A 13,719-nucleotide genomic window follows, 5' to 3' on the forward strand; every position below is an offset into this window, starting at 1 on the left:
GTCCTTCTTTTTCACGAACAGAATCGGGGCTCCCCAGGGTGAACTGCTCGGTCTAATGATACCCTTGTCTAGCAGCTCCTGCAGCTGCGTAGACAACTCCTGCATCTCAAGAGGAGCCAACTGATACGGTGCCTTGGCTATCGGAGCCGCACCAGGAACAAGGTCAATCCTGAACTCCACCTGTCGCTCCGGATGTATCCCAGGAAGCTCCTCTGGGAAGACATCTGTGAAGTCTTGCACCACCGGAACCTCGCTCACTGTCGCCTTACCCGCCTCTTGGGTATCCATCACGTACGCGACATATCCTGCGCATCCCTGCTGAAGGTAGTGTCTAGCCCTCGCTGCTGAACATACTGCAGGTCCACACTGCGGCCTCTCGCCATGAATCACTAACTCTCCCCCACCTGGGGTCCTGACTCGCACTAGCTGCTGTGCGCAATCAATCACCGCCCCATTAGGGATCAACCAATCCATGCCTATAATCACTTTGTTCCCACGCAACGGAATGGGAACGAAATCCACCAAAAAGCGCTCCTCGAATAACCTCAGAACACAATCCCTGAACACCGATGACGCTCGCACCGATCGTTCGTCAGCAATCTCTACCTCCAAAGGGCTATCCAACATGCCCGAAGACTCAGTGAACTTCTTGCTAAGTGCAAGAGAAACAAACAATCGGGTAGCACCCGAGTCGAACAACACCTGAACTGGGATACCGTTCACATGGAATGATCCTAACATATATATATATATATATATATATATATATATATATATATATATATATATATATATATATATATATATATATATCGAGCACATATCAATATCATAACATCATAAAAATAAAATAGAGGGAAAGAATCATATCCGTCACCACATCGGGTGCGGCGTGTGCCTCCTCGGTAGTCAGCTGAAATGCCCGACTCCTCACCACTGGAGCCTCTGCCTTGCCTTGCCGGCCATCAGTAATCCGCAGGGTCGCTGGTGCTGGCGCCTTCACTGACGCTGTAGCTATCAACTGGGGACAATTGGCCTTCTTGTGGCCTCTCTTGTTGCAGTGGAAACACAGCAACTCCGATGTCTGTAACACAAGTGCAGGGGCGGTACAATCCCTGCTAAAATGCCCCGTCTTGCCGCACTTATAGCAGCCTGACGATCCCAGTCTACATGCCCCCTCATGAGGCCTGCCACATTTCCTGCAGCGGCTCGGTCCTGACTGGCCTTTCAGCCTACCATCTGATCCCTTGGGCTTCTTCCCCGAAGCCCCTCCTTTCTGTCCCTCCTCTGACTTCTGTTTCCGGATATGCTCCAAATCTATCTCCCTCTCCCTCGCCCTGGCAATCATGGAGTCCAAGGTGAGGCAAGCTGAAAAACTAACGTGCTCCCGGATATCAGCCCAGAGCATGTCATGATAGCGGGTCCTCCTCATGTCCTCATCGCCCGCATACTGGGGCACCAATAGTGCCCTCTCCCGGAACTTGGCGGTGATCTCCGCCACAGTCTCCGTTGTCTGTCTCGTGTCCAAAAACTCTCTGGCCAGCTGCTGAAGCTCGACAGCAGGTGCAAACTCTGCCCTGAACCTAGTCACAAAGTCCGACCAGGTCATAGCCTCGATAGCTGAGGCTCCCAACGAGTCACCTACTGACTCCCACCAATCTCGAGCTCGATCTCGTAAACACCCTGCTACATACCTCACCTTCGACCCCTCGGGGCAGAAGCTAGTCAACTGTGCAGACTCGATGTCCGCAATCCATCGCCTGGCAGCAATGGGGTCTTTCACCTCGTGGAAATCCGGCGCACCACTACCCCTGAAGTCCTTAAAGGACAGTGTGCGAGATCCCGACTGGCCAGATGCCATGTCACTCCTGAACGCCCTGAGGCGATCCTCCATCAACTCGATGATCCCTTCCTTGATCGACCCGAAGATAATGGGGGTCGACTCAAGGATACCCCTGGTGATCTCTGACGCGATGAACTCGCATAGTCCCTCATCTACCGGCTCGGAACCTGATCCCGAACCTGACCCCTCTCCTGAACCGCCATCTACCGGCCTCGATCGAAGTACCACCATTCTGCAATACATAAATAACAATTATTAGCAATACTAATACTTCTTGAGGGATCACATCTACTACAAGTTCCCTGGTCTCATCTTGGCCTCCCTTGGTTCGGGTACGGATCCTCTGCTTTCAGTAGTACGGGCCCATACAACCTTCCACATCTATCCGTACTTTCTTCAACGACTGCCTCGACTCCGCCAGATCCCTTTCACTATTGTTGTCCTCTGCTATACTCATCCTAGGCTTGCCCTAGGGAAATCTCTGACTCTACTCCATCCAGTCCTTAGCTGTTGCAGGCCTCCTTGTAATGAGAATTAGCCATTACCCGAATACCATCATATGTGATGAGGCTCAGATAATCCTTCGAGTAACAGACTCGTCCCTACAACGGTTGGACTCAAACAAGAGCTGCGCAATAGGATCAAATCCAGCACTCTAAGATTATTCAACCCTGATCACATGTGACGTGACGTATTCACCTAATAGCTAACTCTCATTATTCAGAGTCCCACAAAGCACGAAGCAAGCAGCATTCAGACAAGGGTACAATCTCAATCAACTCTATCTGCTTACAGGAACTTGTACTAGCATACAATGTTAAGTTCATACTACCAGGCATAACCTAATCAGGCTATCCTACTTGCTGTCTACTCAACACTAGCATGCAATTTCTCATACAGCTGAAACATATCAAGCAGGCACATAAGGCATCACTCCTAGATCCTTATTCCTATTCTAGCATGCTGTTCTACAAAAGCTGATAAACATAACATAAACTTGTATGGGTACTTTGGGGAATACTTACTTGAGCTCGGCCGGTCGCGCACATCACACACTTCGTTCTTTCTCAAAACTCTTTTCTCAATCTTTAGAAAATATCTTCTTTTTGGAAAATCTTTTAATCCCTCGATTTGAGTTCAGACACCCCCGAAGGTGTGTCCGAATCCCTCAAACCAGGGCTCTGATACCAACTTGTAACGACCCAATTTTCACGTCCAAAAATTTCGTTTTTAAAACATTACTTTAGAAAACATTAATAATTAAAAACATTGTTTGATCAAACCACATCACAATGTAAACCATGTCTAAAAGCCAAATCATACAACCAATCAAAATATCAGAGTATAAATCCCAGAGAAATCTCGTAAATGCGGAAACCAGTGTGTGTGCATGATGTGCTGCTACCGCGCCAGCTCCTTCCCCTTTGATGAAGAGGTTCCTGAAACCAAAACTGTAAACTGTAAGCACAAAGCTTAGTGAGTTCCCCCATCGTACCACATAGCATACAACACATGTCATACATACTGTCAGGCTATTCTGGGGTGCCTGACTACCCAGTACGGCCATTCTGGGGTGCCGACTACCCGTGCGGCCATTCTGGGGTGCCGTCCTACCCGTGTCAAGCCATTCTGGGGTGCTGAATACCCGTGTCAAGCTATTCTGGGGTGCTGACTACCCGTCGGTCCTGACAACCGATCCTCGGGGACTGTTTCACCCCTTATGGCTACTTACACATATATCATACATAACATATTATCAGAAATATTAGGGGTGTCTGGACTACCCTTCGGTCCTAACAACCGAACTCGGGGACTGGTCCCCTCCTACTACCTCTATCGCATATAACATAACAAGCCAGCATGCAAACATATCATCACATACTGTCTGAACTACCCTTCGGTCCTAACAACCGATCTCTACTTCTATCTCATATAACATATCATGCTAGCATTTAACATATCAGGTAGCAGCAAACCTAGATGAGATCACAAAGACAATCATCTAACATACGACTCCTACTGGTGGGCCAGCATTGTGGTCGTAGACCCACTGCTACTGGAAGGTACCTCACCTAGAAGTAGCTGCTGATCTGATCGGGAACTGACGGTCTACTGTTGCTGCTGCTGCTCCGGAAATCCTCCGGCTGTAATTCCCACCACATACTCAATCAAACACTAGTAACTGTCCTTTGGGTAAAATGACCATTTTACCCCTGATCATGCCCTAAGTCAAAGTCAGAGTCAACTTTCAGTTGACCCGACTCGCCGAGTTGGCTCGCCAACTCGCCAAGTCCCTATCCAATCAACTGACCTGGATCCCGTCTCTAATCGTCGAGTTAGGCGTTGACTCGACGAGTTCTCCTTACAAACTGATTTTCAAGTCCTTCATCCTACTCGCCGAGTTGTATGAACAACTCGCCAAGTTCATCTTCATCCGATGAACACTTATGCTGCGACTCGTCGAGTTGTATGAACAACTCGCCGAGTTTGATCTTGATCTAAGGAGATTGCCTTGAACTCGCTGAGTCAGGGCAATGACTCGCCGAGTTCCTTCATGGATGAGTTCGGCTTCCAACTCACTGAGTCACACCCCGTGACTCACTACTCTACTCGACACAACGAGAAGGGGACAAACTCGGAGACTCGCGAGCAGACTCGTCGAGTCTTATGCTATCCACAGATCTGGGTTCCTAGAGCATGAATAACACGTAAAGTTTCCAACTTTACGTGTACTCACTAATGAGGGTTTTAGGGCTCAAAATGCACCAAAAAGGGTAGATCTAGGGTGTACATGCAACATGGGTCCATAAAGGCAGTAGATCCAAGCTCCTGGAGCTCGATCTCACCTAGATCTAGAAGTTACCCAGCTTATTACGAGTCCACAAGCATATATAAGCTTGGAAACGGATCACAAAGGGCTTTAATGGAGCCATAAGTATGAAAACATGGGGGAAACGAGCCATACCTTAGTGAACACTCTGAGATTGCTCAAAGGTGCTTGACCTCCTCTTCTTCTTCTTGATTTCCTCTCCTTCTCACTCCAAAGCTTCAAAAGAACACACCAAAGGCTTCAAACTCACAAGAACAAGGGCTAGAATGTATGGAGAGCTTCTGAGGGTGAAGGGGGCGGAGTTGGGGTGCAAATGGTCGTTTAAATAGGGTGCAAACCGTTGGAAATTAGGGTTTCATCAGACAGCATAGACTCGCCGAGTTCATAATATGGACTCGCCGAGTCGCCAACTTAACCGCGTTCCAAGTCTCGTCTCTACTCGGCGAGTCGGGCCTCCAACTCTCCGAGTCCAAGGCCATAATACAAAATACTCAGATAAATCTTACATACCAAGAACCAGGTGCTACATGATCAAGGCAATCTAGTATCAAAACTCTAAACTTTGTCAAGAAAGTCAATAAAGTATTGATTTCTAGAAGTCTAGTTGATTTCTGGGTACATGTCAAAGCTAGTGGGAGCATAAGTGTTATGCTAATAATCATCATGTTAGTGGGAGAATGATAATTATGATAAGTATTGCAAGTTAGCAATGTTAATTATATAAAACAAAAGTTTCAATTCATGAGGTTGCAGGGGTTGAAAAAGTGGTTTTGCTATAATTAAGGGAGAGGAAATTATACTTCATTTCAATTCTAAAAATCTTAGATTGAGCTTATATTGAGGTTTTAATCACCTTTATGTCGAGGACAATCTAAGGTTTACCAAATATTGGTTACTCAAGGAGAGTTGGAAGTATATTGTTAATATTGGAAGGACCATATTGACATAGTCTGAAAAGAGGCAACTCTTGTTCAAAAGTTGTAGTCAAAATGGAAATATAGAGTTGTCTTCATAGGTGGAAGCAATATGTGTAAGCTTAAAGAAACTTAATGCAATGTGCTTTGAATTTGAGACATTGTTTCCATGGAATTGCTCTCCATTGGAATACTCTGTAATGATTGTTGCCAAGTCTTTGTGGATTTGTGCATAATCATTACAAAAGGAACAGTGCATATAAGTTTAAAATCTAAACAGATTTCGATAAATGATAGGAATTTGGAATTCTTACATTTAAGACAAGGAATTGGGAGTGTGAAAATAGAATCTTTGAAATTATGTTCAACTGATCTAGTTCACAAAGAAAAGGATCATAGACAAACATATAGTTCATACTTGGTGTATGGCAAAGCTATTGTTTAGAAAACATAGTGTACATGCTTGGAGCATGGGACACCTAGTGTTTTAATTCAAGTATAAAGTTGATAAAACCAAAACAATGAATAATGAGTAATCAGTATGGTGATAAATAGAAAGTGTTTTATTTATATTCATAGGTTTTGATACCATATTAGATTCATTTATTCTTGCGTTTCACTTTGCATGTTTTGACTTCCATAATAACTAGGTTATTCTTTCGGAATGACTAAGTTATTCAAACCATCCACAGTCGGTCATATGTTGGAAGTAGATATGAATCAAGACTGTCGTGGGTTGGCTTGTAGAGGTCCAAGTTGGTGGACAAAGTTATGATACAACACTCATGAGTGCTCATAAGTTCTGAGTATTGGATTCAACCCGCGCTAATTTGAATCACTTCATGGATTTTATCACGAGTGATCATGAGACGATAATATCTTATATTCTTCAATCCTAGATATATGAGTTGTTACTATGAGTTGGTAGTACATTGATTGCACGAAAATGCATTGGTAACTCAATGTTATAAAACGTGCCTTTGTGTATGATTCAACATGTAGCAGAACAAGCCATATGAGTCGAAGTTTATCCATTCCTTTTACCTTCGGGATAAAAGCGATATCTGTGGGCCCCTCGATGATTTAAAGATGACACATGTGAGTACTTGGCCAAGCCAGGACTGATTTGATTTGTTCAATCAGTCAGCCGTCATGAATCGGAAATCGGGAAACAACAAATGGACAGAGAGAATGATTATAATCCATGTCTCAGTCCATATGATATCTAGAATGGAGGAATATATCATCCCTTATCTAATGGACAAGTCATTTACAAGGTCAGAGTTCGACAGCGGCTTTAAGAGCTACGATTGCCAGTTAGGTTTTGAAGTCATACTCAATAATAGTTTTAGACTTATCCAAGTGGGAGACTGTTGGATTAATTTCTAAGTCCATAACTATATTTGGTATGTACTTGACCCGACTCGGCATGGTCTATTTGGGCTGCACTTCACCGACACAATTTATATGGATAGTCTTTTGAGAATAGTATATTTATGATTTATATTAATATATTATAAGTTCTAATATATTAATATGTAATCATATTATTTAATTAGTATTGATCAAGACTTAATTTAGGATTAATTAAGTGATCAAAATGAACTATTTAAATATGGACTCTTATATATATGGAATGGGCCAAGTTCATTTAGGGTGGGCTAAGCTTTCATGGATAGTCCATGGAGTGTTTAACCCGTGGATCATATGAAATGAAAGGTCATGGTTTTAACCCTAGTCTCCATACTATATAAAGATGTCCTTGGTTGGTAAAATTGGCACTAGAGTGGGTACACTAAGAGGGCTAGCCGATTTCACTAGAGAAAACCAAAGTATTCTTATTCTCCAAGTCTTCCAATGTGTTTTGGTGATTTGTGATTCCACTTGAGGCTTCCACACTATTAGGGCTAAGCTCTTAAAGCTTGAATACATCAAGCTACACCAAAAGGTATGTCATCTAACTAGTCTTTGTATTATAGTTTCCTCTTATTATGCTAGTTAGGATTAAAGCCTTGGAAAGTTCTTATTTGCATGTATAATAGAGAAAACATAGATCCAAGGTTTATAGGGTTGCATGTACATCATAGGAGTGTTAGAATGCTCAAAACCCAACACTTACCTCTTCCGTTCAACATTTCAAGGTGAGGTATCGTCACAATATTCAAGGGTCTAAGGAACCAAGGCCGACTCTTTGATTTGTTATTTGAGATAGTTACTATTGTGATATGATAGCTCGGTATCCTGGTAGATAGGATGGTTACGTGCTAGTACGATCGATTAGATCAGTATCCTAGTAGATCAGATGTGGTTAGTTTAGTGACCTATAGTTAGGTATGACTGTCTGTATGATGGTAGGAGATTACCTGTTATATGTGCACATGCTTGTTATAGTTGTGGGTATTCCACCCCGAGGATGATAGGGCCCTAGTATGTTATCTGGTAGACTGTTATATGATTATCTGATATAGGGGCACATGTTTATTTGATAGTATGTGGGCAATCCAACCTGATGGTTATGGGCCGAGAGTATTCCATCCCGAGGATTATTGGACTCATAGTAGGTGGGCATTCCAACCCGATGGTTGTGGGATGAGAGTATTCCATCCCGAGGATGATTGGACTCGTAGTATGCTCGCATTCCAACCCGATGGTTGAGGGCCTGGGCTATTCCATCCTTATGGATGATTGGACCTATAGTAGTTGTTGTATGTGTAGGAGTGTGGGCATTCCAACTCGATGGTTGTGGGCCGGGAGTAATCCATCCCATGGATGATTGGACTCGTAGTATGTTGGCATTCCAACCAGATGGTTGAGGGCCAGGGGTATTCCAACCAGATGGTTGAGGGCCAGGGGTATTCCAACCCGATGGTTGACTGGACCCATAGTATGTTGTTCATTGCTATATGTGCTATGTGCATGGTTGTATGTGTATGGGTATTTTGGGGGTAACTCACTAAGATTTCGGGCTTACAGTTTCTGATTATTTTTTCAAGTACATCAGGAGATTGTGGCAAGGAAAAGGTGTGATCGTAACGCTCCTCACTTTTATGATGTTGTTTCTGGGATACTCTGATAATAAACTATTTGGAAACCTTTTTGTAATAACTAATGGAACTTGGGTTGTTTTTGAAAGTTTAAATTGGTTTGGAATTTTTGGGTGTTACAGTGTTAGAAGTGTTGGGTCAAAATTATGGTTTATACTTTGCTTTTCTAGGAAAATGTATTTTTCTGTAATGTAATATATGTTCACGATCGTGTTTACGGTCAGGTGGATGTTTACAGTCTGGTTTACGACCGTAAACCCATTTGCGGTCCATGTTCCTCATTTACATATAAATAGATGTTAGGTGGGTGAGGAGTGCATAACCAAGGAGCTTATGTGTGTGTATTCTAAGGTGTTTTAGAGAGAGAAAGAAGATAGAAGAGAGGAGCTTTAGTGTGTGTTAGTGTGTGTGAATCTTGTATATGGATCTTCATTCTAATCAAATCATACAAGATTCATCATCTTCTTCTCCTCCTTCTCTTCTATTTTATCTGACATCATCCAATTGACTGAGATTCCTCACCATCAATTGGATCTGATTGATAGACAAGCAGATTTAGGACCTTACAAGTGGTATCAGAGCTTGGATTTTATCAATCAATTTTGTCAGATCTGGAGCTTATTTGACCTTATTTTTGACGGATTTCTACATTTTTGGATAGATCTTGGCAAAATAAGGGGGTTTGTTCTTCGTGTTTTTGATAAAAACAAGTTTTTGATCGAGTTTTGGAGCAAAAAGGGTGAAAAACGTTGTTTTTTGTCGTAACGAGCGAAGGGGTGGTGGCGTGTACGGTCAACAGCTAGGGTTATCGAGGCTATGGTCTGAGTTTACAGTCCTCGGTGTACGGTCCAAGGCTTACGGTCAACATTGCACGTGTACAGTTCGGAGTTCACGATCCAGCATTGTTTCCAGTTCGCACATCGTTTGCGGTCTTCGCCTCAGATTCATCGTCAGTGTGTCCGAAGTTTACACCTCGCATCGTAATCTCAGCTTCGCATCGCACCGGCCTCGTTCAGCAAGCTTCGCAGCAGTCGTCCTCACAAGAGCGTCCAATTAAAAAGGAAGCGAATTAATTTGAGGGTGTCGGGGATCGAACCCGGGTCTCCCCCCTAGTCAGTCCAGCGCCTTACGAACTGAGCTACCTTACCTCACGATAATTTCATTTGCAAATTTAATTCAAAAGCACTCCCTGTCGCATCTAGTTTCGCAATTTTGTCATTTTTAGCCCAAAATTCAAAATCTTTTATTTTAAAATTCCATTTTCAACCAAAGATTTTAGTTTTTAAATTTTGACTTTTAATTTTGACATTATACTTAAAATTTTGACTTTGATTTTAAAATTTAACCTTTGACTTTAAACTTTGATTTTCTCGTTTGACTTTTAAATTTTCAAATTTAGATTTTCGGTTTGACTTTTCAACTTTGACTTTTGAGTTTGACTTTTTAAATTTGACTTTTTAGGTTGACTTTTAAGTTTTTAGTCAAAGGGCATATTTTTTTTTTAAAAAAAAATGACTTCCTCATCCATTCCGGTAAATGAAGTTTCATGTACTCCATCTTGTGAAGCTACAATTAAATTTCTTCACGAACAAATTGATTTTCCAAAAAGGGAAAATGAGGACCTAAAATACGATGGATATACCCTTAGGAAAGAACAAAAACCATTAAAAGCACAATTAGAAGCCAAAATCAAGGATTTTCGAAAGCTTAAAGAAGATTACAGCAACAAGTGTGAAAATTACAATCACATGAAAAGCAAACTTGCTACTGTAACTGAAGAACTTGACACTTAGAAAATGAAGTGTAGAAAAATAGATGTTAGTTTCAAGAATTATACTGCGTGAAGTAAGACAGTCGAGTCCTTAGTTGAAAAACAATTGAGTTCTAAGGATAATCAAACCAAGGGTCTAGGGTATCACAGTGTTCCACCGCCTTTTAATGACAACTATAATCCACCCCTTGAGACCAATAAGGAAGAAATTGAAAATGAAGTACACCTTCAGTATGGCCAACCTGCTTCAGCTTCAGTTATGACTGAACAATCAGGGCCTACTGAGGTTATTAAGGTGAATGTTTCTGATGCTTCTACTTCATGCGCAGGCAAAGTAGTAGATGATGAGAACAAGGAGAACTCTATTGAACAAACAAACAACCCCTTGAACACTGAATCTGTTGCTTCTAATCAACCTGTTATTGGTAAATACATGCCTCCAAAACAAGAAAATCAGAGTGTCTGCTGCAACTATGCTTGTGGGAACAATAAGAGACAAGGCAAGGGCACGCCATCAGGGGCAGGAAGAAACAACTTCCCAGTGAAGAAAAAGACTTGCTTTCACTGTGGAACACTTGGACACATTGCCCGAAACTTTCCGAATCACGCATAGGTTCCCTACTATGCACAAGGGTGGTAGAACGCGCCAAGAGGGAGATTTGCCAAAAGAAACCCCTCAAGGTCACGTTCAAACAATGGCGAATGGAATGCCATGAAGAGCAAGAGCTCAACTCCCAAGGCAAAGAAATCAAATCCCAAGGTTAAGAAGGGAATGTCGGCCAAGAAGCCAAATCCAAGAGATGCTCCCGTGAAGCAGTGACATCCCCAAAATCTCGGCCTGAAAAGACCAGTTTCATTTATGCTTCTAAAATAATTTCAGAGTAAATCTTTTTGATTTAAAAGAGTTGTGGAATTTGTTCCCAAAACAAAATATGATAAAAGAAAGTTTAACAAATCATTTCATCAAGAGATGCATTTTCATTATATAGCAATACTCGGGATGTCATGTTCCGATAAACAGACCAAAAGCATAAACAACAAAAGATAGACCATACAACAGTTACATATAACAACTGGTCTAATATTAAAAGATCTTGATAAGTCATCCAACTTATGCTCTCGCACCACTACCTGTAATACAACAAAACTGAGTGGGTCAGGCTTGGGAGCATGGTGAGCATATAGGGTTTTCAACCCACAATAAATAATTATATTTAATTTTCACCAACCAACAATATCCCGATTACCCATTCCCGTTATCCTCACTTTACGTCCCTAAAACAACATCTACTACAAGGGACCTAATCTAGGATTTTCATCGGGACGGACATTACTACAAAGGGGTTTCCTCATCAATAGATGTCCTAAAGGCACCATGAGGGGATAGAGTACACCGGTGAACACATCGTTCACAACACCTACATGTTATGAACCTGCTAGCGTTCCACTGAACTGTCTAGAAAGAGTCCATGTTCGTCATCCATACTCCGCTAGATGACTAGGTCAACATCAACAACATCGCGGCCTCTCATTAGTTTATCACACTTCAACTATCTACCCAAGTTCTACCCAACATTTTGTAGATAACAATATACATATGCAACTTAAAACTGATAAGATAATCATTTAATACTCGTTCCAAATATATACAGATTCATTCCAAGTAACAGATAATATATATTAATATACACATAGCACGTATTCACTCGGAGATACTTTATATCTATGTGTTAGAAGAAAAGGAATATACACTCACTTGATCAGAAGATGATCGGACAACACTACGACTTGCAGAAGTAGTATTCTTCGGTAGATCTGGAAGATCTTCACACACTGGGCTTCTCGCAGGCAGAGCTTCGACTCGAAAACTTTTTTCTTCTCGGGATCTTCGGGCTTTGGGACTCGCTTCGGGTCTCAAGATGATACCGGGGCTTCGGGGGTACTTCTTTGCACGTAAATCGAGGTAGAAGGGGAGAGAGAGGAGAGAAAATAGCAACCCTAAACGGCTGGCCCTTCAAGTCTATTTATAGGGCAAAATTTTCCCTTGCCACGTCGTGGCACCTTTTTCCACGTCGTGGGCTTGGTCGTCAGTGCATGCATCATCTCAAGTTGCATCTGGGGGACTCCGGGAGGTGTCAGAAGACTTGCCACGTCGTGGAACTGCTTGCCCCGTCGTGGTATCTGACAGTTTTGGGGTTTCGCGCCCCGAACTTCAGAAATTCATAATTTTCGCATACAAACTCCGTTTTCGATGTTCTTTATATCGACGCGTAGGTGAGATTATGATCTACAACTCTCGTTTAGACTCGATTGGCTAATTTTGAATTTATTTTTAATATATTATAAATATATTACTTATATATTATTTTTAGTAGGTCGGGACAGGAAAACTCCGTTATAAATTCATAACTTCTTCATCTGACGTCCGTTTTCGCCTATCTTTTTATCGTTTCACTACTATTAACGAGATATTCGATTCTTGTTTAGATTGTTTCAGCTAACAACCGCTCGATCTCAAATCGAGTATTCGGGCTGCATTATGCTAAGTCGAAACTTCAGAAAATCATAACTTCCTCAAACGAAGTCAGATTTGGGCGTTCTTTTTATGCACGCTCTCGGTTTAACGAACTCTTCAACTTTTGTTTAGATTACTAAGTCTAGGTATCATTCTATCTTAAATTCGTATTTTACGTCATTCGGCGTCGTGCCGGTTCTGTCGCGAAACTTCGACATATCATAACTTCTTCGTTATAACTCGGATTTCGGCATTCTTTATATATTCGGAAACCTGGTTTCAACTACTACAACATTATCCAAAGATATCAGCTTTATCTACTATTATATTTTGACGCTTATTTTTTATTCTTAATTCATTTAAGCCACACAACTAAGCACAAAACATATAATACTCAAATAATACATTCTTATTATTTCAAAATGGGTTACAAAGGTTAACATAGACTAATACATTGCTATTAATGACAAGCCCAGAAACACAGGCGTTACAGAAGCCAAAATCAAAGTCATCTCAACAGCCAGCTTCAAATTCAAAATCAAGTGCCGATGCACTCATCCGCTAGAAAAAGAAATGGGTTAAACGCAACTACAAATGGGTACCAAAGGGTCAATCTCCCAAATCTTCTAATGATTCTAATATTTCTACATCTTCTGTTTGTGATAAGCAGGATATGTCATGGGAGAGGGTACCTTGCAAAGATGACAAAGGTCGACCCAATTTCAAAATGGACTCGGTTCCAAAGACCAACTGATCCCGCTCTATGTCGGAGCAGCTATGGAGGCATATCATCAGACTTCGG

The sequence above is a fragment of the Lactuca sativa genome, chromosome 2 (assembly GCF_002870075.4).
Source record: "Lactuca sativa cultivar Salinas chromosome 2, Lsat_Salinas_v11, whole genome shotgun sequence".
Classification (NCBI taxonomy): Eukaryota; Viridiplantae; Streptophyta; class Magnoliopsida; order Asterales; family Asteraceae; genus Lactuca; species Lactuca sativa.